Raw genomic sequence first — 23,392 nt, 5'->3', positions numbered from 1 at the left:
AAGCCCTGAGCATCATGGGGTGTGGGCCCAAACCAAAAAAAAAAAAAAAACCCCACTCAAAACAAAACAAAAACAGCAGGGTGTATTGAGTTCTCTGCAGATGGGGGGATGGGGTGTGGCCAGAAAAGGGAGTGTCCCCAGGAAGGCCGTGGGGGGCACCGGGGCAGGTGGGAAAGGCCCTCTGACTCCACCCGCACACAAGGGCCTGCCACCAGAGAACAGCAGGAGACAGACCTCTAGCCTAGAAAGCGACGCCCTCCCTGAGCACATGCCCGGATCTCCGTGTGTTTAAGACCTGAAGCTGTGTGCGCTCCGTGAAGGGGGGTGTGCATGTGCATGTGTGTGTGTGTGGGGGGGGAGTCCAGGGGGAAAGGAGACTTGTGCCTTCGGCTGAGCTGGGGAGGGAGGCGGAGGGTGCAGAGGAAAGGGCTGGGACTTCTTACTCTGCCACTTACCAGCCTGTGATCTCTGGCAAGTCCCAACAGCTCCCTCTGGCCTCAGTTTACTCATCTGCAAACTGGGCACGCGTGCGCACACACACACACACACACACACACACCCCTCTCAAAGAGCGAACGAGGTGAAATGAGTTGGTATGAAATGCTGTTGCAAAAGCTGAAAGCACGGAGGTTGGTTTTGGCCCGCGGCCCTCGGATGCGAAGCTTAAACAGTACCTGCTTCATTGGACAGAGGACCGGGCTGTAGGAAGCCAAGAACTGCTGCTTGCTTTCGCAACTCCAGGGAGCCTTGAAAACTCGTGTTTATGGTTCAGCCTCTTGGTTCTTGTTCTGTTTTGGTTTTGGCTTTTTGGGCCACAGCCTGTGATGCTCAGGGGTTCCTCCTGGCTCTGCACTCAGGAATCACTCCTGGTGGTGCTTGGAGGACCCTCTGGGATGCCAAGGGTCGAACCTGGGTCTGCTGCGTGCAGAGCAAACGTCCAACCAGCTGTGGTCCTGTTTTTGTTGCTGTTGTTGTTGTTCTGGGGTTACACCCAGAGGTGCTCAGAGCTTACTCCTGGCTCTGCACTCGGGGATCACTCCTGATGGGCTCAGACACTCTATATATCTGAGGGACGTCCGGGATCGAACCCAGGTCGGCCGTGTGTGAGGCAGGCGCCCTGCCCTCTTGCTTCAGCATCTTGGAAAGGCAGTTCGGAGACTCCTCAAAACATTATGAAGAGAACTTCCTTAGGACCCAGCGATCCCACGCCTGGACCTCTGGCCCAAGGACACCAAAACGTGAATCTGGGAAGACACCCCCTCACCTCTGTTCACGGGAGCGTTAGTTACTATAGCCGAGATCTGGGGGCCGGAGTGATAGTACAGCGAGTTAGGGCATTTGCCTTGCATGCAGCTGACATGGGTTCGATCCCAGGCATCCCATAGGGTCCCCCCGAGCACCGCCAGGAGTGATTCCTGAGTGCACAGCCAGGATTTAACTCCCTGAGCATCGCTGGGTGTGACCCAAAAAAGCAAAAATAGAACCAATCAAAACAAAACCTAGGGGCTGGAGTGGTAGCACAGCGGGGAGGGCGTTTGCCTTGCACGCGGCCGACCCAGGTTCAAATCCCAGCATCCCATATGGCCCCCCGAGCACAGCCAGGGGTGATTCCTGAGTGCATAGCCAGGAGTAACCCCTGTGCATCTCCAGGTGTGACCCAAAAAGCAAAAAAAAAAAAAAAAAAAAAAAAAAACAAACAAAACCTCTATTCGAGATCTGGAAACGGCCCCAGTATACCCACCCCTGGATGACAGGGTCAAAAGGTCGTGATCTCCAGAGACGGTGGAATAGTATTCAGCAATGAGAAAAGGTGAAATGCGGGCGCTCGCTGCAACACGGGTGGCACAGAGTGAAGTGAGTCAGAGAGGAAATGATACATATGGGATGACCTCACTCATCTGCTCAGTCTAGAGACAAAGAAAGGGATTAGACACTGAGACCTGATCCACAGAGCCGGAACTGAGCAGGCTGGGGGGCAGGGGGAAGGGCACATGGGGGCCCAGCTGGAGCAATTTTGAGGCACTGGTGGGGGGGCTGATGGAGCGACAGTGCTACCAGAACACCCCCAACTTCAATGCTATTGTAGGGCCCGCAGAGGGAGTCCAGCGGGGAGGGCACTTGGGTGGACGCAGCCGACCCAGGTTCGGTCCCCAGCATCCCAGGTGGCCCTCTGAGCACCACCAGGAGTGATCAGTGATCCTTGAGTGCAGAGCCCGGTGTAACCCCTAGATACCTCCAGGTGTGGCCTCCCTACCCCACCCATTCCCTCCCCTCCCCTCCCAAAGCGACTGTAAATTAGGATACCGTAAACTCCTTCTGGACTGGGGCGATAGCACAGCGGGTAGGGTGTTTGCCTTGCATGAGGCCGACCCGGGTTTGGTTCCTCCGCCCCTCTCGGAGGGCCCGGCAAGCTACTGAGAGGATCCCGCCCACACGGCAGAGCCTGGCAAGCTCCCCGTGGTGTATTTGATATGCCCAAAGCAGTCACAAGTCTCACAATGGAGACGTTACTGGTGCCCGCTCGAGCAAATCGATGAGCAATGGGACGACAGTGCTCCAGTGCTAAACTCCTTCTAAGAGAATGAAGTCAGCTGCAGCAGCCGATGGCGTAGGTGCTCAGGGGTGCCCCGTCCTGATGGGCATTGGCACCGAGTGAGAGGCCGTCCAGGGCTGGCAGGGAGACTGGGGAGGACATGACAAGTGATTCCCCCTCCCCCCCTCGAGTTGCTCTGCCTCGGTGGAAATGTTCTGGAATTCCTCTGTGGTGAGGGTCTCACCGGCCTGGTATGTGAGCTTTGTGTCCTTTAAGCTCCTTCCAGGACGGGGTGTGGCCCTGCTCTCCCCGCGGCGGGAAGGGAGCAGGCGCGGGAGCAGCCGCCTGCTGTCTTATCTCCCAGCGCGTGATGCTCCCACAGATATTCTTGAGTTAATTTGTATGACCCTGTTTATTTGTTCGCTCTGCAAACACGGAGGCCTGCCAGCTCCGGGCCAGGCAAGCAGGGACCAAGAACTCGCCCGTGCTCCAGAGGCTCCTGGCTGCTTGGCTGTCAAGGTGCCATGCAGGAGCAGAGGGTGGGGGCATAGCACTTCCGTACAGTCGGGGGTGGAGGTGCTGTCTCCCAAGGACTCAGAGGACTTGGGCAAGTGTCCTTTCTTTTTTTTGAATTTCTTTTTGGGTCACAGTGGGTCACTCCTGGCTCTGCACTCAGGAATTACCCCTGGCAGTGTTCAGGGGACCCTATGGGATGCTGGGAATCGAACCCGGGTCGGTCGTGTGCCAAGCAAATACCTTACCCGCTGTGCTATCACTCCAGCCCCTGGAAGTGTTCTTTCTTTTGTTCATTCATTCATTCATTTGTTCGTTCGTTCATTTGTTCCTTCCTTCCATCCTTCCTTCCTTCCATCCTTCCTTTCCTCCTTCCTTCCTTTCTTTCATCCTTCCTCTCTCCTTCCTTTCTCCCTCCCTCTCTCCCTCTCTCCCTTCCTCCCTTCCCTTCCCTTTTTCTTCCTTCCCCTTCCTTTTCTTCCCTCCCTCCCTCTTCTCTCCCTCCCTCCCTCCCTCCCTCCCTCCCTCCCTCCCTCCTTCCTTCCTTCCTTCCTTCCTTCCTTCCTTCCTTCCTTCCTTCCTTCCTTCCTTCCTTCCTTCCTTCCATCCTTCCTTCCTTCCATCCTTCCTTCTTTCCTTTGTCATACCCGGGATTACTCCTGGCTCTGCACTCAGGAATCAGTTCTGGTGAGCTGAGTGGTAGATGGAGTGGGGGGAGGTGGAGGGAGAGGCAGTATGAGATGCCGGGGATCGAACCTGGGTCGGCTGCATGCAAGGCAAGTGCCCTCCCCACTTTACCATCTCTCAGCCCCACGTGTGCATTTCTGAGTGATGGCAGCTGGGCTCGGGACAGATCGGGCACATCCACCCGAGAGCCAGTGCCGCCCCTGCAGGGGGTGCTGCCTGCTGAGTGCCCACCCGACCAGGGTCCTGACACCCCCCCCAGGAGGAGATGCATCCTTGGCGTGACGGCGTCTGGCTGGTGTTCAGTGCTCACTGGCTATTTATTTTATAAATGGATTTACAAAACACAGCTGCCTTGGGGGCGGAGAGATGTTTCAGTGGCTTTGAGGGCGGGAAGCCTGCCTGGCTGTTGTGCTGGGGTGCGGGCAGTTCTCTGCCCCTGTTTTGGGGTTGCTCCTGGAGGTGTTGGGGGAACCAGGTGGTGCTGGGGACCAACCCGAGAGTTTCTGTGCATTCTAGCCCTTTGGGTTATCAATCTCCACCCCCTGCACCCCATTAATAGGCAGATTGGATCCGGTGTGAGTCCTGGGGGCTAGGGCCTAACCCCAGCACCCCCCAGCAGGCTCCCTGGACCTCACTCACTCTGCAGCTGACCCTTGGGCCTTCCCTGCTGGCCGCTGACCACCGGAACCCCTGCTTCCCCTCTGCCGGCCGCTCCAACACATCCCAGCCTGGACCTTCCCCCCTCCCCCGGGGGTTCCTGCCCTTGCACCTAGATATCACCCTCTTTTGTCACCAGGGGACCCAAGACCGCTGAGTTGTTGTAGTGGTCACTCCACGGCTGCCCAGTAAATGGCGGCCCAGACGGCTGGGAGCTGGATTATCAATGAGCGGATCGCTGGGTCCAGCCAACCCCAGCCCTCAGCACTGTCTAGAGACTGAAAAGTGAATGGATCTCCGAGATAAGATAGAGCTGAGTCATCAGTGGGTGTAGATGATAGGGACTCTCAGCTCTGCCCGTCACCGATGCTTCATCTATCCGCAAGCAGTGAAGCCCCTCAATGACGCCCTTTGGCCAGGGCTTCCCTCCTCCACTCTGGACAAAGGAGCAGTGTCCCTGGGCAGTGTCTGGCTTCCCACCCTGTCCACCCCATCCCCCAAAGTCTAACCGTACAGGAATGTCCAGGCCTTGGGCCAGGCAGAAGCAGGAGACGTTTCCTCTTGTGCATTGGGGTCTTTAAGGAGTCCCAGGCGTTCAGTGGGTAGAATTTTCGAGAAGGTATCAACGTAGGGATGCTGGGCTGGAGCGATAGCACAGCGGGGAAGGCGTTTGCCTTGCATGCGGCCGACCCGGGTTCAATTCCCAGCATCCCATAGGGTCCCCTGAGCACCGCCAGGGGTGATTCCTGAGTGCAGAGCCAGGAGTGACCCCTGAGCATCGCTGGGTGTGACCCAAAAAGCAAAAAACAAGTAGGGATGCAGGTGGCTGGTTTCTAGAATGAGCCGGGCCAGACAGAGTGAGCCGTGGCTGCAGGGGTCAGTGAGAAGACCAGGCAGGACCAGGGATCCCCCACCCAGAAGGTCGGAGGTGATGATAGGAACCCAGAAAACCAGCCTAGTGGCGGGATTTCAACATAGAGAGCAGGGGGCTGATAGCACAGCGGGGAGGGCGTTTGCCTTGCATGCTGCCGACCTAGGTTCGATTCCCAGCATCCCATAGGGTTCCCTGAGTACCGCCAGGAGTAATTCCTGAGTGCAGAGACAGGAGGAACCCCTGAGCATCGCCGGGTGTGACCCCAAAAAAGAAAAAAAAAATCAACACAGAGAGCTTTGGGAAGGTTCTGGAAAGGCAGGATGTGGTCCAGTTCTTCTAGGCCCAGGGCTGAATCTCCTGAAACAGGCCAGCGGTTGGGAGTTTGGTGCAGACAGCACGTGTGGGTTCTGCCCCAGACCTAGCTGGAGTTTGAATCTCTGCCCTTCACATCCTCTGTGAGAGAGAGGAGGGGGACAGTGATGGCCACAGGGAGCCAGAGAGAGTAAGGGGGCGATAAACATTATGGTGTTATTAGAACCAGCTGTAGGAGAGTGGCCAACCCAGGTTCGATCCCCGGCACACCCTATGGTTCCCCTGAGCCTGTCAGGAGTGATCCCTGAGCATAGAGCCAGGAGTCAGCCCTGAGCATGGCTGGATGTCTCCTGAAAAATAAAATAAAATAAAACAGAACAGGGCTGGAGTGATAGCACAGCGGATAGGGGTTTCGCCTTGCACGCGGCCGACCCGGGTTCGAATCCCAGCATCTCATATGGTCCCCTGAGCACCGCCAGGAGTAATTCCTGAGTGCATGAGCCAGGAGTAACCCCTGTGCATTGCTGGGTGTGACCCCCCAAAAAAAACCCATTTTGGGGCTGGAGCAATAGTACAGCAGGGAGGGCGTTTGCCTTGCACACAGCTGACCCGGGTTCGATCCCATATGGTCCCCTGACCACCACCAGGAGTAATTCCTGAGTGCAGAACCAGAGCATTGCTGGTGTGGCCCAAAAAGAAAAAACAAAACAAAACAGAACAATCAGCAAGAGGTCTGGGGCGCATTACTGGTTTCTGGGTGCTTCCACAGGCAGGCCTGGGGAACAATGGAAACAGAAGACAAGAGGAAGACAGGATGTGCTAGGTTAGGGCTGGGGAGATAATGCACTGGGTAAGGCCTTACAGAACAAACAAAACAAAACAAAATAAAACAAAGAACGGTGTGATGGGCCCAGGTGGGTGCCCAGGGCTTTGTCCTGCAGCTGGCACTGAGTCAGGGCTCAGGCTGACCACCCTTGGCCGGACTCACAGCCCAGCTCCCGGCCCCCCAGCCTGGATGTAGAAATTCAGGAGGAGTGGAAGAGAAGGTGGGGGTGCAGAGACTCTCTTCGCGGGTGCTGAGGTGATGGTCCGGAGAGGAGGGGGAGGGCAGGTGCCAGTGTGGACGGGGGCGGGGGGTGGTGGGGAAGGCTGGCAGGCTGCAGGAGCGGGAGGGGGGGGGAGGCGGGCTCGGGAGGCCTCCAGGCCTGGCTGGCATGACGGCATGACGAGGCAGGAAACCGGAGCAGGCAGCGAGCTGGGTTGCACAGACAGGTTTGGCGAGAACTCGGGTGCGGGGCGGGGCCCTGGCAAGCAGGAAACACCCAGAATCTGGAACCTGGGGCATCAAATGAGAGGTGATTTAGATCCTGGGGCATTGCAGTGGATGGAGGGAGAGTTTCAGTTTGCCTGATGAAGAGTTTTTTTTTTTAATTTTATGTTTTGTTTTTTGGTGAAAGGGATGCTCAGGGATTAACTCCTGGCTCTGCACTCAGGAATTACTCCTGGCGGTGCTTGGGGAACCCTATGGGATGCTGGGGATTGAACCCAGGTCAGGCGTGTGCAAGGCAAACACCCTCCCCGCTATCTCTCCGGCCCTGAAGAGAGTTTTGCCCTGAGACAACGGTTCTACCCAGGATGAATGTCCAAATGGCCCTGAATGTACAGGTGACCCACTGGCTTAAGAGGGAATGGAGGGGCTGGCAATAGCACAGCGGGGAGGGTGTTTGCCTTGCACACAGCCAACCCGGGTTCGAATCCCAGCATCCCATATGGTCCCCCGAGCACCGCCAGGAGTACTATTCCTGAGTGCATGAGCCAGGAGTAACCCCTGTGCACCGCTGGGTGTGACCCCCCAAAAAAAAAAAAAAAAGAGGCAATGGAGAGAGAGCCCAGCTGGTTCAGGCTCTCGCCTTGCATGTGGCTGATCCCTGTTTGATCCCTGGCACTGAGTTGTCTCCCGAGCACTGTCAGAAACAAGTTCTGAGCACAGAGCTGGGAGTTGCCCCTAGCACCGCGGGGTGTGGGCCACTTCTACTCCCACTCCCCCAAATAATGGTTAAGATGGTAAAGTTTATGTTGTGATTACGTTAAAAACAGGAGGGACCCAGAGAGATAGTGGGAGGGCACTTGCCCTACTGATCTTATAACATATAGTCCCCAACACTGCCAGGAGTGGTCCCTGAGCACAGATCCAGGAGTAAGGAAGCACCGTTGGGTGTGGCCCCCAAACCAATACATTTATATAAAATATAGTCTGGCAAGCTACCGAGAGTATCCCGCCCGCACGGCAGAGCCTGGCAAGCTCCCCGGGGCGAATTCGATAGGCCAAAAACAGTCACAAGTCTTACCATGGAGATGTTACTGGTGCCCGCCCGAGCAAATTGATGAGCAACGGGATGACAGTGCTACAGTGATGTGTGTGAAAAAAATACAGGAAAAAAATAAAGACCGGATGTGAGGAGGAGGTTGAGGTTGGAGATAAGAACTTGGAAGTGACTCCCATAGATACAGTCGAAGGTGAAGGAGTGGATTAGAAACCCAAGAAGAGGAACAGACAGAGCAGAGGTTGGCTGATGCAGTGGTGTGTGTGTGTGTGGGGGGGGGGTGCTGGGGGCATGGGGGTCGTGGTTCTCCCAGGGGCTCTGCCATCCGACTCCAGACCCCACCTGACTTCCCTTCACCGAGCCTCTGTTGCTCCTCAGTAAGGAGTACCCAGGAGATAATCATTGTTCTTGTGATGACGAAATCAGATAACACACCATCAGAGCATTTAGCGCCTGCCACAGGGTGAGAAAATAAACATCAGCCTTGGGTTGAGCTGATGTGATAACCATTTCACAGCCAGGGAGTGGGGATGTTGGCCAGGGGAACGGCTTAGTGGGACAGCGCTTGCCTTACATGTATAAGGTCCCGGGTCTGATCCCTGACACGTCAAAATAAATTCTAAAAAGCCTTGCTCTAGGGACTGAGGTAATAGGACCGCGGGGAGAGTGTTTGCCTTGCGCTCAGCTGACCCAGGTTCTGTCGGACACGGAGTGGGGCAGGAGCGACTCCATCATGCCTGCTTCCTGCTTCATGTTTTGTTTTACTTAAATTAAACCTTTTTTTGTTTTTCTTAAAACCCCGCTTCTCCTGGGGCTGGAGCAATAGCACAGCGGGGAGGGCGTTTGCCTTGCACGCAGCCGACCAGGGTTCGATTTCCAGCATCCCATATGGTCCCCCAGCACTGCCAGGAGTAATTCCTGAGTGTAGAGCCAGGAGTAAGCCCTGTGCATCACTGGGTGTGACCCGAAAAGCAAAAAAAAAAAAAAAAAAAAAAAACAAAACCCAAAAAAACCACTTTTCCCCCTCCCCCCTGGCCATCTGCAAGGGAAGGACAACTGGGCTGAAAACTCGGCCTTGGCAAATAGTTTCATAACCGCTATTCACTGTCTATAGAAGCCACCCAGACACAAGCAGGGTGGGGAGCTGCCAGAATGTTCTGAAAACATGTCTAGATCACCTATCTGTGACTGCTTGTTTGTCCTGTTTGAAAGTATGTTTTCTTCTGAATTATGAAACTTGCATTTTCACTTATGTTTTTGTTAAAATTCGTAAGTGCAGGCTAGGATGTAAGCACGCGGACTATACAATTTGCGGCTTTTCCCTTGTTCGTGGTCTGGTTTGGGCCTGCGTGCTTAGAAGCTTGACCCCAGCTCTCTGGCTTAATAAACTCCGCTTGTGTGTTGCATTACTGGCTGAACTCTTTGTGCGGGTTCGGAGGGGAAATTATCGATGCCAGACCCTAACAGCTCAATCCCCGGGACCCCATAGGGTCCCCCGAGCGCTGCCAGGTTTAATTGCTGAGGGCAGAACCAGGACTAACCCCTGAGCATCACCAGGTGCGACCTCCCAATACCAAAAGGGTCCGGAGAGATTGTCGAGCTTCCTTTGCACGTGGTCACCCGGGGTTTGATTCCTGCCATCCCAGAGGGTCTCCCAAGCACCACCAGGAGTAATTCCTGAGCATCACCAGGTGTGGCCTCAAACCGAAAACAAAACCAAAAAAAAAAAAAAAGCATTAAACAAACAAAAAGATGCTTGAAACACAAGGGGCCTGAGTGAGCCGGTCCAGGGTTCACCTAGCATGTGGCCAGCCCAGATTTGACCCCTGTCACCTCGTATGCTCCCTCCAGTTCTCCAAGGCGCAGAGTCAGGACTGAGCCCTGAGCACTGCCAGGTGTGGCCCCCAAACAAAACAAAACAACTCCACAGAGCCTGGGGTGGGGGTGTATGTGCGCCTTGCAAGCATGAGGCTGAGAGCTTGAGCCCCTTTCTCACCGCAGGGGCAGCCCCTGACCAGACTCTCCCTATTGTTTCAGCTTTCTTTTCTTTCTTTCTTTCTTTCTTTCTTTCTTTCTTTCTTTCTTTCTTTCTTTCTTTCTTTCTTTCTTTCTTTCTTTCTTTCTTTCTTTCTTTCTTTCTTTCTTTCTTTCTTTCTTTCTTTCTTTCTTTCTTTCTCTCTCTTTCTTTCCTTTTTGGGTCACATCCAGCGATGCTCAGGGGTTACTCCTGGCAGTGCTCGGGAGACCATATAAGATGCTGGGAGTTGAACCTGGGTGGCCGCATGCAAGGCAAGCGCCCTCCCCACTGTGCTATTGCTCCGGCCCCTCTTCGGCCTTCTCTAGTAGGTGCTGTAGCTGGAGTCAGGCAGTTCGCTTGTGGCTTTCAGTGACAGGCACTGAAGTTTCCTCCCCATCTTTTCCTGCTTAATAGCTCGTGTTTCTTACGTGCTGGACAATACATTGCGGTTCTTTCATCCCTCTGAGTACTAAAGGACGTTGTGCTTGTTCCCAGGTTTCGCAATTATGGATAAAGCTGCTATGAGCGTCCATCTACAGAGGGTGTTGTTTTTGGGCCACGCCTGGTGATGCTCTGGGGTTGCTCCTGGTGGTGCTCAGGGGACCATGAGATGCTCGGGATGAACTAGTGTGTTGGTTCCAATGCAAGACAGATGCCCTTAGCCCCCAAACTCTCTCTCTCTGGCCCTTCCTGCTAGCTTTCTCTTCAACGGGTTGGCTAGTTCACCTGCCTAGGAGCAGATGAAACCTCCTTGTCTTAAATCAGACCACAAGGTTAGGGAGCTAGGGGGTGAGGGACTCACCTTGCATGTGACTCATCTGGGTTTGAGCCCTGGCATCACACGTGGTTGCCTGAGCACTGTCGGAGTGAACCTTGAGCACAGAGCCAGGAGTAGCCTCTGAATGCCGCCAAGGTGACCCACCCCCACCATCACCAAAACTTAAAATGCAAAAGAGGGGGATAAACAGAAAAATAATTGTCAGGATGACAAAACTAAAATATAATCCAAACTTTATTTCTTTATGCTATTTGTAATTTAATTTTTTTTCTGCAATCACAGATGAATCAAAAGGCAAGAATAGAGCCAAGGTCCCCCATAGGTCCTCGCTACCTTATCAAGTATTTACATTTTGCATATTATTTTCCTATTTCTTGGGGTGAAGCATGCCCATTGGTTCTCAGGGGTTACTCCTGGCTCTGTGCTGAGGGCTCACTGCTGGAGTGCTCAGGGGGCCCATAGGGCCTGCCAGGGGTTCCACCTGGGGTGGCTGTACGCAAGGAAATTGCTCTATTTATTAATTTAGTTCTCCAGCCCTAATTTTCCTTTTATTTGTCTATTTATTTATTTGTTTTGCTTTTTTGGTCACACCCAGAGATGCACAGGTGTGACTCCTGGCTCTGCACTTAGGAATTACTCCTGGCGGTGCTCGAGGGACCACATGGGATGCTGGGAATCGAACCCGGGTTGGCCCTGTGCAAGGTAAACACCCTCCCCACTGTGTTATTGCCCCAGCCCCCCCAAGTTTCCTTTTTTTTTCTTTTTGGGTCACACTCAGTGATGCACAGGGGTCACTCCTGACTTTACTCAGGAATTACTCCTGGCGATGCTCAGGGGACCCTATGAGATGCTGGGAATCGAACCCGGGTTGGCTGCGTGTAAGGCAAACGCCCTCCCCGCTGTGCTATTGCTCCAGCCCTCCAAGTTTCCTTTTATAATTGAAGTCTAATTTACTCTCAGTCCAGCACACAAACCTTAAGTGTACAACAAATAAGTGACTTTTACTAAGATTAGACTTATTGTAATCACCAGCTAGATCAAGATGCCGAGCATTCGAGAGCTCTGGAAGTTTCTCTCAGAGCTCCTCCACATTCCTAACTCATGCCCTTTAGTGGGAGCTAGTGGTAGGGAACCTCTATTCTGGCCTCATCACTAGAGATTTATTTTGCCTTTTTTCAAGAAGCTAACCCACCAGCTGTTTTACTGCAGCAAGTTGGCTAAGAAGGATATTTACATATTTTTAATTTTTTGGTGCTGGGAATCTCATACACGTGAGCCATGCACTGCCCCGATGAACTTCATCCCAGTCCTGCTCCTGCCTATTTTGTTTTAGAACATCACATCAATAGAATCTTGTAATACCTAATTAAAAAAAAAATCCTGAGCTCTTTCACACAATGTATCTGTGAGATTTGTTCATTAAAACTATAATAAGGGGGGGCTGGAGTGATAGCACAGCAGGGAGGGCAGTTGCCTTGCACGTGGCCAACCCGGGTTCGATTCCCAGCATCCCATAGGGTCCCCTGAGTACCGCCAGGAGTAATTCCTGAGTGCATGAGCCAGGAGGAACCCCTGTGCAATGCTGGGTGTGACCCAAAAAGCAAAAACAACAACAACAAACAAAACCCCCCCAAAAACTATAATATGGGGGGCTGGAGTGATAGGAGAGTGAGTAAGGTGCTTGCTTGCCTTGCACATGACCAACAAAAGCCCGGAGCATTGCCAAGATATGCCCCCTCCAAAAATAAATAAATAAATAAATAAATAATGCTTTAGGGTAGAGAGAAAACTCAGCAGCTTGGAGCTCATGTTCCCCATGTAGAAGGTTCCATCCCCAGTCCTGCATGGTCTGGAGAGCACATCCTTGAGCAACCCTTAGCAGTAAGCTAGGAGTAAGTAGCTTCTGAGCATTGCCTGGTGCCGGTCCCACAATTAAAAAGAAAAGCAAAGAAAAGCAAAGAACATGGGACTGCTGAAGTAGTACAGGGTGTAAGGTGCTTGCCTCGTGCATGACTGACCCGGTTTGATACATGGGCTCAGGGCTCAGGGTCCTCTGAGCACCAGCAGGAGTGACCCCTCAGCAACAGCGGGTGTGGCTGAGCCACTCCTCATCCCTTCTAGAAGAGGAAAGAGCTTGGTTGGGATGTCACTCATGCAGCATGAAGCGTGACCTTTGATGTTTTGTACTTGGGCCACACCTGGTGGTGCATAGGGGCCCACCTGGGATGCCGGGGATCGAACCTTGGTTGGTCGCATGCAATGCAAGGGCCCTACCCTCTGTACTATCTCTCCGGCCCTCAGCGCATCCTTTTAAGGTGTGCAATTCAGTGGGTTTTTTTTTGGGGAGCGGGGTGGGGAAGGGTTTGGTCTCTGAGTTGTGCAACCATCACCACAATCTAATTTCAGAATACTTTCATTGCCTCAGCCCCCTTCCTCCCCATCGGCAGTAACTTCCCATTCCTTCCTCCTGCAGCTTGCAGCAACCACTGACCTACTTTTCTGTCTTTCTGAGTTGCCTCCTGGGCACATTTCAAACACGGGGAATGACACATGATGTGGTCTTTCGCATCTGGTTCCTTCCACTTAACATGTGTTTTTTGTTTGTTTGTTTGTTTGTTTTTGTTTTGGGACCATAGACTCAGCAAGGCTCAGGGGTAACCCTTGGCTCTGCTCTCAGGAGATCCTCCTGGCAGTGCGTGGATGGACTCTATGGGATGCCAGGGATGGAACCCGGGTTGGCCACGTGCAAGGCAAGTGCCCACCCCGCTATGCTATCCTTCCGTCCCCAATCATTTACATGTATATATATATATATATATATATATATATATATATATATATATATATATATATATTTTGCTTTTTGGGTCAATCCCAATGATGCTCAGGGGTTACTCCTGGCTCTGCACTCAGGAACGCAGACCCTGGTGGTGCTTGGGGGACCATATGGGATGCCAGAGATTGAACCTGAGTTGGCCGCGTGCAACACAAACATCCTACCCACTATACTATCACTTGGGCCCCATTTAACATAGTTTTATTTTATTTTATTTTATTTTTGCTTTTTGGGTCACACCCAGCGATGCACAGGGGTTACTCCTGTCTCTGCACTCAGGAATTACTCCTGGCAGTGCTCAGGGGACCATATGGGATGCTGGGAATTGAACCTGGGTCGGCCACGTGCAAAGCGAACGCCCTACCCACTGTGCTATCGCTCCAGCTCTAATTTTAAAGGGGCATCTGTATTGCTGCATCCATGGGATGAGCTTTGTTACCTTTGACGGTTGAATACAATTCTAGTGTGTGACTTTGGTTTATCTATTCATCGCTTCTCGGCTACTTGAACCATCATGCATTTTCCGTGTGATACTAGTTCAACTTTAATTCTGTGTAGTAGCCCACATAGGGACCTATTTAGTTCGCTCATGTATGTAAATGGATTTTTCTGCAGTGGACAAAACACTTCCTGGTCTAGGTTTCCTAAGTCCTTCCCCACTGTCCTCCGGGCTGGGCAGAGCCAAGCAATTACTGTACATTTGATTGACGAGGAGCCAGATGGTTTCTAAGTCTGGCAGAAGTATCCATTATGAACAATTACTCCCAAACCTTGTATTGTCTCTGGGTCCACAGAGATAAGCAAGACCCAGCCTGGGCAGAAAGAACGGTGCATAAATGAGCGACTCAAGAATAATACAGAGGGCCCAGATCGACAGTAAGGCGGTAGGGCATTTGCCTTGCACGAGACCGACATGGGTTTGATCCTCGGCATCCCATATGGTCCTCTGAGCACCCCAGGAGTAATTCCCTGAGTGCAGATCCAGGAGTAAGCCCTGAGCATCATTGGGTGTGACCTAAAAAGACCCCTCTTCCACCCAAAAGAATAGTGTAGAAGAGCTGGAATGAGGGTAAATGTAGGAGGATATGAGAGTGCAGAGGGAGGGCAGGGGAGATATTTGCGAAGAATTGACAGGATTATCTTTTTCTCCATTTTGGTAAGGTTTATGCAGCTTGTGCTCTGTGATATCTGTTAGAAATACACACAAGCGGGGCCAGAGTGATAGCACAGTGGGTAGGGCATTTGCGTTGCACGTGGCCAACCTGGGTTCGATCCTGGCATCCCATATGGTCCCCCGAGCACCTCCAGGAGTAATTCCTGAGTGCAGAGTGCAGAGTAATTCTGACCCAAAAAAGGAAACAAACAAACAAACAAACAATAAAAACCAAAAAAACCCCAAAACAAAATAACATAAAAAAAGCCAAACAAATAAAAAAAAACAAATGAGAGCCAAAAAAAAAAAAAATCACTCAACCAAGACATACCATTTATTAACTGGATATAATATCTTTGCCTTGATTTCTTTTTCTTTTTTTTTTTTTTTTTTTGCTTTTTGGGTCACACCTGGCAATGCACAGGGGTTACTCCTGGCTCATGCACTCAGGAATCACCCCTGGCGGTGCTCAGGGGACCCTATGGGATGCTGGGATTCGAACTTGGGTCGGCTGCGTGCAAAGCAAACGCCCTACCCGCTGTGCTATTCCTCCAGCCCCCTACCTTGATTTCTTTTTAAGGAGCTCTTCCTGACTCCGTGCTTGGGGAACCACACAGTGCGAGCGACCAAGCCTGGGCCTGCAACATGCAGAGCTGACCCTCCACACAGTGAGCTCTCCCTCCTGTCTGATGTGATATCTCTGTTTCTCTTTGTTGTTTTATTTTTATTTTTATTTATTTATTTATTTATTTATTTATTTATTTATTTATTTATATTTTTGCTTTTTGGGTCACACCCAGCAATGCACAGGGGTTCCTCCTGGCTCATGTACTCAGGAATTCCTCCTGGCAGTGCTCAGGGGACCCTATGGGATGCTGGGAATCGAACCCAGCTCGGCCGCGTGCAGGCGAATGCCCTCCCCACTGTGCTATCGCTCCAGCCCCTGTTTTTTAATTTTTGAGCTACACACAGCTATGCTCAGGGGCTATTTCCGCTCAGTGCTGGGTACGGGGAGTTCAGTTCGGGTGGTGCTCAGGGAACCTTATGTGGTGCTGGAAATCAAGCCAAGGTTGGCTACATGCAAGGCAAGCACTGAGGGCCTGTTCTATTTCTCAGGCCCCGTTTATAGATATTTTGGGGGTGAGGGAAGGGCCTGGGCCATACTCGACTGGGCACAGAGATTACTCCTGGCTCTGTACTCAGGGATTACTCGGGGTGGTACTGGGGGACCGTTTGGGGCACAGGTTTTTTTTTTTATCTGGGTGGGCTGACTGCAAATCAAGTACCTTATCTGTACTATCTCTCTGTCCCCATTTATTTTTATTTTTTATTTTTTTTGCTTTTTGGGTCACACCCGGCGATGCACAGGGGTTACTCCTGGCTCATGCACTCAGGAATTACTCCTGGCGGTGCTCAGGGGAACATATGGGATGCTGGAATTGAACCAGGGTCGGCTGCATGCAAGTCAACCGCCCTACCTGCTGTGCTATTGCTCCAGCCCCCCATTTATGTATTTTTAAAGTTGTCTGTTCCTCCTTATTTTGGTCACTTTAATTTTTTTTTTTCTGGTCGATACTCAGGGGCAACTCCTGGCTCTGCACTCAGGAATTACTCCTGGTGGTGCTCGAGGGGACCATATGGGATGCCAGGGATTGAACCCAGGTCAGCTGCACCCAAGGTAAATGCCCTACTCTCTGTACTATCACTCTGGCCCACTGTAATTCTTGATTGTTGGGATTTTCTTATTGATGGAGAGGAGTTCTTTATGTATGGTTGTTAGCAATTCTTTGTCCCAGAGTTGTTAATTATTTTTTCTCACTTTCCTTATGGACTGGAGCAATAGCACAGTAGGTAGCGCGTTTGCCTTGCACTCGGTTGACCCGGGTTCGATCTCCGGCATCCCATATGGTCCCCTGAGCACCGCCAGGGGTAATTCCTGAGTGCATGAGCCAGGGGTAACCCCTGTGCATCGCCGGGTGTGACCCAAAAAGCAAAAAAAAAAAAAAAAAAAGAAAACAACCAAAAGCCTGTGGCTGACACTGGTTCCATCTCCGGCGCTATATGATTCCCAGAGCTTCACTGGGTGCATCCCTGGGGGACCCCAGCACCACCAGGAGTGGCCCTGATTCCCTGAGCCACCTGCCAGGTTGGTTGAGAACTTCTAGGAGGAAACTACCCCTCCCCCAATAAAAAAAAAAAGAACAACAACTTAAAACCATATTGCGGAATTGGCCCTGGAACTCACACGAAGAGTGGCGGAATCAACTCAGATACAACAGAACCAACCACAACCATAGATGATGAAGGTAACTGAAATCGTGCAGAAGTTGTTGTAAGGACAGCTTGCTATGACAAAAGAAGGTTAGGTTTCCTATCCACTCCCTAAACAAAACGAATTCCTGATGGATTCAAAGATGTGTTCAAAGTTTTAAGATTAAAAGGCAAAAAACCAAAAAACACCAACACGTCCGTTAGTGGCCTGCAATTAAAAAAAAAAAAAGGTGCACTTTGCCTACCTTAAACACACGTGGGCGCGCACGTGGGTGCGCGCGCGCGCACACACACACACAGGCACGCGCGCACAAGGCCAGGGACAGCTCAATGGTCTGCAACGCACACTTTGCATGCAGGAGACCAGGTTTCCATACCAGGCACCGCTGTGAAGGACACTGGGCACAGAGCCTAGGAGTAGCCCTTCAGCACCGCAGGTGTGGCCCCAAACACCCTCCCCCAGCAAAACAAAGATAAGAGGGGCAGGGGGCATAGGTCCGTAGCTCATCTGTAGGGCACTTGCACCTGCCGTAATTACAGGTGTATGAGGTTCTGGGTTTCGAACCCCTGCCCCGCCAAGGAAACAGAAAAGATGGAAAAAGTACCAGGTAGTAACAATATCTGAGAGGAAGCATGGGGTTCTTCACGTGTAGGTCAAGAGAGGCACGGGAGGGCATGGCAGGCAGAGCAAAGCCTTACTGAGGAAAGGAGGCTCAAAGGAGTCGAACTCGGCGCCCACCGCGGATTCGGGGCCGAGTCCCCGTCCGTCCTCCCAGACCAACGTAATTATGGAAAAAAGCACTTTTCCCATATATGGTATTTAATATCTGTCCTGGTTAGGAAGTCTTGGGGCAGGGAAAATACAGCTCGCGGGGCGGGGTGTCAGAATCCCAGACCTTCCCAGCCCGCTCCCGCCGGGCCTCGCCCTGGCCCAGGCACTGCACCAAATCCGGGCCGGCAGCGAACCCTCTGCGAGCCCCGCTCTCCCGATTGGACTCTCCCGCTGTCAATCCTCCGTAGAACCTGGCGCTCGGTCGTGGGGCGGGGCTCGCGCCTAGGAAACTCTGCGGAAGGTGGAGAGCGCGGAGGCGGGGGCGGAGAGGAAGGAGGGCTCCCGTGGCCCCGCCCACTCCCTTCTGACAGGCCCAGACGTCCGTCCGTCACGACTAAGCGCGAGTTGAAGTGGGCCAGGCGTCCCGGGGGCGGCGCCCTCCGCCCAGGCTCCGCCCCGAGTCCGCGCCGGTCGGGAAAGGCGGGCGGCTGCGAGGGCGGGGCGGGGCGGGAAGGCGGCGAGGAGCCGAGCTGGGTGCGGCGAGGCGCGGCGCGCAGATCCCCGCGGTTCCTGGGCCGGGCACGGAACGCTGAGCGAGGCTGACCCGCTGCAGCTCCCGCCTCGCGCGCTCGCCCTCCGCCGCCGTTCTTCCCCGAGCGCTCGGAGAAAGCGTCTCCGGAGAAGCCGCGCCTGTTTCCCGGGGGCACGTCCAGGTCCAGGTGAGCGCTGGCCCCGCGGCGGGTCCCGCCCGGGCAGCCGGGCGAGCGGGCGGCGGGGGAGGCGGCGCCGGGACGCGCGGCGGCGTCTGGGGGCGAGCGGCCGACGTGCGCAGCGGCCCGAGCCCGGGCACCGCATCCTTCCCGCCGGGGGACCCCGGGCCCCGTGCGCGGCCGCCGGGGGAGGGCGCGGCGGGCAGCGAGGCCTCGGGGAGCTGGGCGCAGGCTGCGGGGCCCGGCGCTGCCCGGAAGCCCGCGGCTCCCCGGCCCTGCCGGGCGCCCGGGAGCCTCGACCTCCCCGGCCCCGCCCTCGCCTCGCCCTGTGCCCAACTTGGGCAAACTTTTTAACCCCTTCCGGGGAGCGCCCGTCCCTGGGACCCGTCCGGGCGCCCGGGGCTCAGGTCGGCGGGGGGGCTCGGGAGCGGCCAGTGCTTTTTGCCAGGGGCCCCGGCGTTTGCGACACGGCGGTAACGGGCAGGCGGGGACCGCTTTGGCAGCTGTCAGGGCGTCCTCCTGAGTCAGGATCGAGCACTCGAGCCGCGGACAGTGCCCGGCGCTGGGTTTCCGCGCTGCCCACTTCCTCATTGGCGCTGCCGGGGATCACGCCGGCCGTGGGGGGGACGGGGCGACCGGCGGGGAGCGGGTGGCGCCCCAGCCCAAGCAGCCCTGGTCCGCATTTGATTCGACCCCGCCTCGCCCGGGTGCGGGAGGCCGGGGAATGCCCGCCGCCACCCCGCTCCTGCTGGCGCGCGCGCACCTGAATCCGCCGCACCTGGGGGCCGCCCCACCCCGGCGGGGGCGGAGGAGCCGCGCGCTGCGCCTTCAGGGCCGGGCTGGGGCTCCGTGCATCTTTCCAGTCGGAGCCGGATCCCGGCTTCTCTCCCCGCTCCCCCACTCCGGCTCTTCCTGTCCTGGGGTCCTCACCGCACACTGACCGAGGCGGAGCGGACCGACCGAGGCGGAGCGGACCGAGCACCCCCGCCCGCCCGCCGCGTCTAGCACATCCCTCTGGTGATCCTCGAGCATTGCCCAGGACAAGGCTACCCTGGCGACGTAGCCTTGGAGGGGTGGGGGCCGGCCGGGAGGTTACCCGGAACCCCACCCCGAATGGGTCTGGGGGAAGCGGGGTTCTGCGAAGTTCGGGGGTGCCTGGAGATGTGCCTTCTTCTCTCGAGCTTGCCTCTGCAGAGGGCCGGCCACTTCGCGGTTCATTGCTCACTTTTTGCGTTGACCAGGGTTTCAAAGTAACTGTTGAGTAACCGGGAGGAAAGAGCCCTTGCTCCTTCCTGCAACACTGTGGCCATTTCTGTCGCGGGCTGCAGATAGCCGTCGGATAACCTCAAGTGTCTCAGCCTTTCTTGTGGCAAGGGGACCCGGGCGTTTCAGGCCTGTCGAGACACCCATTCGGGGACCCGTTGGTCGGGGTGGGTGGGGGGGGAGGGGACGTCTGTGTAATTGAGCAAATATTTAACTGACGGCTCAGTGCCAGGGCCTCTGCCAGGTGATGGGGGCAGTGGGGTTGAGCAAGGCTTGGCCCCTGCCCTTGGGCACCCCCGGGGGAGCTCAGACAAATCTGCCCGGTGATGAGTCTCGGGCAGGAAAGATGACTGAGACCCCGGAAAGGTGGCATGAGTCATGGGCCCGGCTGGGGGAAAGAGAGCTGGCCCATGAGTGGGGTGGCGGGGAGATCTCAGTCCCCCCTGTCCTCCAGAGGCACCAGTGGCCGGAGGACAAAGGCAGCTTGTGACGAGTGTCCCGAGCCTGCCACAGACAAAGGCCTCTAGGAATTCCGAAGCGGCCTCTTCTGTCTGGGGCCTGGAGGAAGGAGCGTTGCAGGCGGGGCCAACCCCGGGCCAGCCTGCCAGCCTTCCGTGTTGGAAAGTGAGGACTCATTTAGTGGGTAATTGAGGGGTAATTAAAAGCGTCAAGAGATTGCTCGGTGTAATTTGAGAGCCACGGTGCCCCCCAGATGGCTGCCGGGTGACACCCAAGAACTCGGCTGCTCTGCACGCAGCAAGTCCTGGCAGTGCCCCTGGGCAGGTGGGGCCTGTCCAGGTGCCGGGGCGGGCAGGCTGTTTGGAGAAGGGCAGGCCGAGCATGACGTTCTGGGGGCTGCTGGAGGGGAGAGGCGAGAGGGGCTCCGGGCCCTGGCTGGTGGTGCCTGCTTTCCCTTTCTCTCTCTCTCCTTCTCTCTCTCTCTCTCTCTCTCTCTCTCTCTCTCTCTCTCTTTATTTTTAAACTTTTTAACCTCAGGGGCTGGCGGTGAGCGCATCCGTCTTCTGCGGGATGAAGGCTGCATGCTAATCACAGCCTGCCTTTTGCCTGCTCTTGCTCCAGCAAAAAACAAATCCAGGATCTCGGAGCTTGGTGGAGGGAGAGAAAACCCACTCACATAACACGGCATTGTAGGGGACCCGCTGGGGTGGGGGCGGAGGGGGGTGCCTTGCGAGAGAAACCGGGGTTCCCTGAGCTGGCCTCACTTCCTCTTCTCGCTGATCCTTCGGTGAGGTCCTGAAGACAGCCCTTACCAGCTTGACATCTTTATTTCAAAAAGAAGACTAGGGCTTGGCGCTTGTTTTTCCTCGGAGCCTGCTGGGGTGGTGGGGGGTGGGGGTGGGGGAGCTGGAGCTGGAGGTGGGGGGGGTGGTGGTAGGGGAGAAAAAACGCAAGGCAAAGGGAAAAAAAAAAACAACCTCTCTGGCTTGACAGTTTCCTTCTAAGCATCATGTTCCAAAAATATTTAGAATAATAAAATCTGTGTGTCGTCTTAATTAAACAAACGTCCTAATTTGCTGAGCATAAAACAGCATCTCTGCCCGCAGGGCCGGGAAGTCCGTTCTCCTTTGTGCAGCCCCAGAGAATCGGGGCTTTAACCCTTGCTGCGCTGATAACCCCCCCCCCCCCGCCCCCATGCTTCTGGTGGTAGCAGAATGGAACCCCACTTGGCTGTGCCTTCTAGAGAAGCCGTGCTGTGCCCCCCTGCCCCCCTTCTAGAATCTCATGCTCAGGGCCGGGAAGAGTGGGGGTGTTGAGCTCAGGGCAGAGTCAGGGCTGACTGTGGCCTCTCTCAAGCTCCCAAGTTTGTGTGTGTGTGTGTGTGTGTGTGTCTGTGGCGGGGGTGGGGTCTCTGGAACCCAGGGGTCCTGATTGGTCTGTGAGCCAGCCACAGGGTTAGGTGTGCGCTCGGGAGAGTGGTCCCGGTCCGCTTTGGATGGGGCCTGATCTTTCAGCTCTGAAGATCCGGGATTAGTCAGTCTCTACTCCCTGGGTGGTCAGGTAGGATACTGTGCGGCCACATGGTGGGGGGTGTGTGTGTGGGGGGGAGGGGGGGTGGATGCCTCTCCTGGTTCCTGCCCGGCGTGCTTCCTGCTGCCCACGAGGCGGATGTGTGCGTGCATGTGTGTGTGTGCGTGATTGTGTTCATGGATGTGTGTGTGCCAGGCTCTTGGGCTCAGAAGCCCAAGGGATAATGATGCGTTTTGGATACCCTCTGCCTCTGGCTACCCTTGGCCACAAGGAGCTCACTGCAGGGGCCTGGTGAGAGGGGTGCAGACTTTTTGGGGGAGGGTGGATTATGAGCCAGTGGTGCTCGGGAATCACTCCTGCTAGTGCTCTGGGGGCCATAGGCAGTGCTGGGGATCGAACCAGAATGGGCTGCTTGCAAGGCATGTGCCCTGTCCCTGCACTCTCTGCCCCTGACTGATTTTTGTTTTAAAACACGGTTTCAGGGCTGGAGCAATAGCACAGCGGGTAGGGCATTTGCCTTGCACACGGCCGACCTGGGTTCGATTCCCAGCATCCTGTATGGTCCCCTGAGCACCGCCAGGGGTGATTCCTGAGTGCAGAGCCAGGAGTAACCCCTGTGCATCGCCAGGTGTGACCCTGAAAGAAAAAACAAAACAAAACAAAAAGCACACTTTCCTGAGAGCCAGGAGCTGGCCAGTGGTGGGTCGGGAAGAGCATCGGACTGAGAGTTTGGGGATGTGGCTCTGGGTCGGGGAGCAGCTGATGGTGGTAGAAAATGCCTCTTGTCTTTCAGCGAGGACCCCGGTGCCAAGGCTGTGTGGCCAGCGTTTGCGTACCAGCGGGCCCAGAGAATCCAAAGACTCAGGGCTTGAGCTAGAAATTCAGGAGAGGTCCAGGAAATCACCCCAGTGCTGGGGGTGTCCCGGCCGGTGACTCTCAACTTGCCTCTGTGGGCCTCATGGTCCAGAGATGTTGCACCAGAGCCCCACCGAGGGGCGCTTGTGCAGGGAACGTGTCCCCTGGGGTTTGACCCTGGGCCTTCGCAGCCAGGCCCGTGTGGCAGCCCACTGAGTGATCACGCCGCCCCAAATGTGTTTTTTTTTTTTTGTCTCCTTTTCTTTCCCCTCCACTTCCTGTTTTTTGGGTGCTCACACTCTTCCAGGTTCGGGCTCCCCATGCTGAGGTGGTGCCCACAGCCCCCGATCCTGGGGGCAGGGTACTCTGTGCAGCTGGAGTTGCACTAGTGCTTGACTGTCGCTGGGCGCTGCCCCTCTGACGGGGCACCGAGTGCCAGACAGCAGAGCTTGCGTGTGCTTTTAGCCGTTAGCCCCCAGTTCAGTATTCTTCGTTTCTTTCTTGTTTCCTTTTGGCTCTGGGGCCACGCCGGGCAGTGCTCAAGGGGCTGTCCTTCCTGGCTCCGTCCTCGGGGATCACTCCTGGCGGTGCTCAGGGCACCCCCTTGGCACGGCCGTCTGCAGGGCAAGCCGTACCCACTGTACTGTCTTTCTCCCACAGGCCCCAACTGCTCAGGCTGTCTTGGGCCCTCTGGGGTGGGGGTGGGGTGGGGTCGTTGTACGGTGACAATGTGTCGAAGGAGGAAAAGCGAGAGGCAGCCCCTTCCCAGAGCACAGAGCCCAGCTCTGGGCGATTTCTAGGAATTCACCGCACAGAGAGACTCACGCACCAGGAAATGACCAAGGTGC

At 55.0% G+C, this 23,392-nt stretch overlaps 1 protein-coding gene across 2 annotated transcripts in view; it reads left to right on the top strand.

Annotated features, from left to right (window-relative positions):
- Nucleotides 1-18,212: 18,212 nt before the first annotated feature.
- Nucleotides 18,213-23,392, top strand: part of MYH9 (myosin heavy chain 9) — a 76,253-nt gene continuing 71,073 nt past the window's right edge. For both annotated transcript variants that reach the window (XM_055141748.1, XM_055141746.1), the window contains exon 1: nucleotides 18,213-18,446. The gene's annotated coding sequence lies outside the window, so the exon portion shown is untranslated. The remainder of the gene's footprint in view (nucleotides 18,447-23,392) is intronic.

Source organism: Sorex araneus, chromosome 6, assembly GCF_027595985.1.
Source record: "Sorex araneus isolate mSorAra2 chromosome 6, mSorAra2.pri, whole genome shotgun sequence".
NCBI classification, from domain to species: domain Eukaryota; kingdom Metazoa; phylum Chordata; class Mammalia; order Eulipotyphla; family Soricidae; genus Sorex; species Sorex araneus.
The sequence above is the reverse complement of the archived record's forward strand: the minus strand, read 5'-3'. Positions and strand labels throughout refer to the sequence as shown.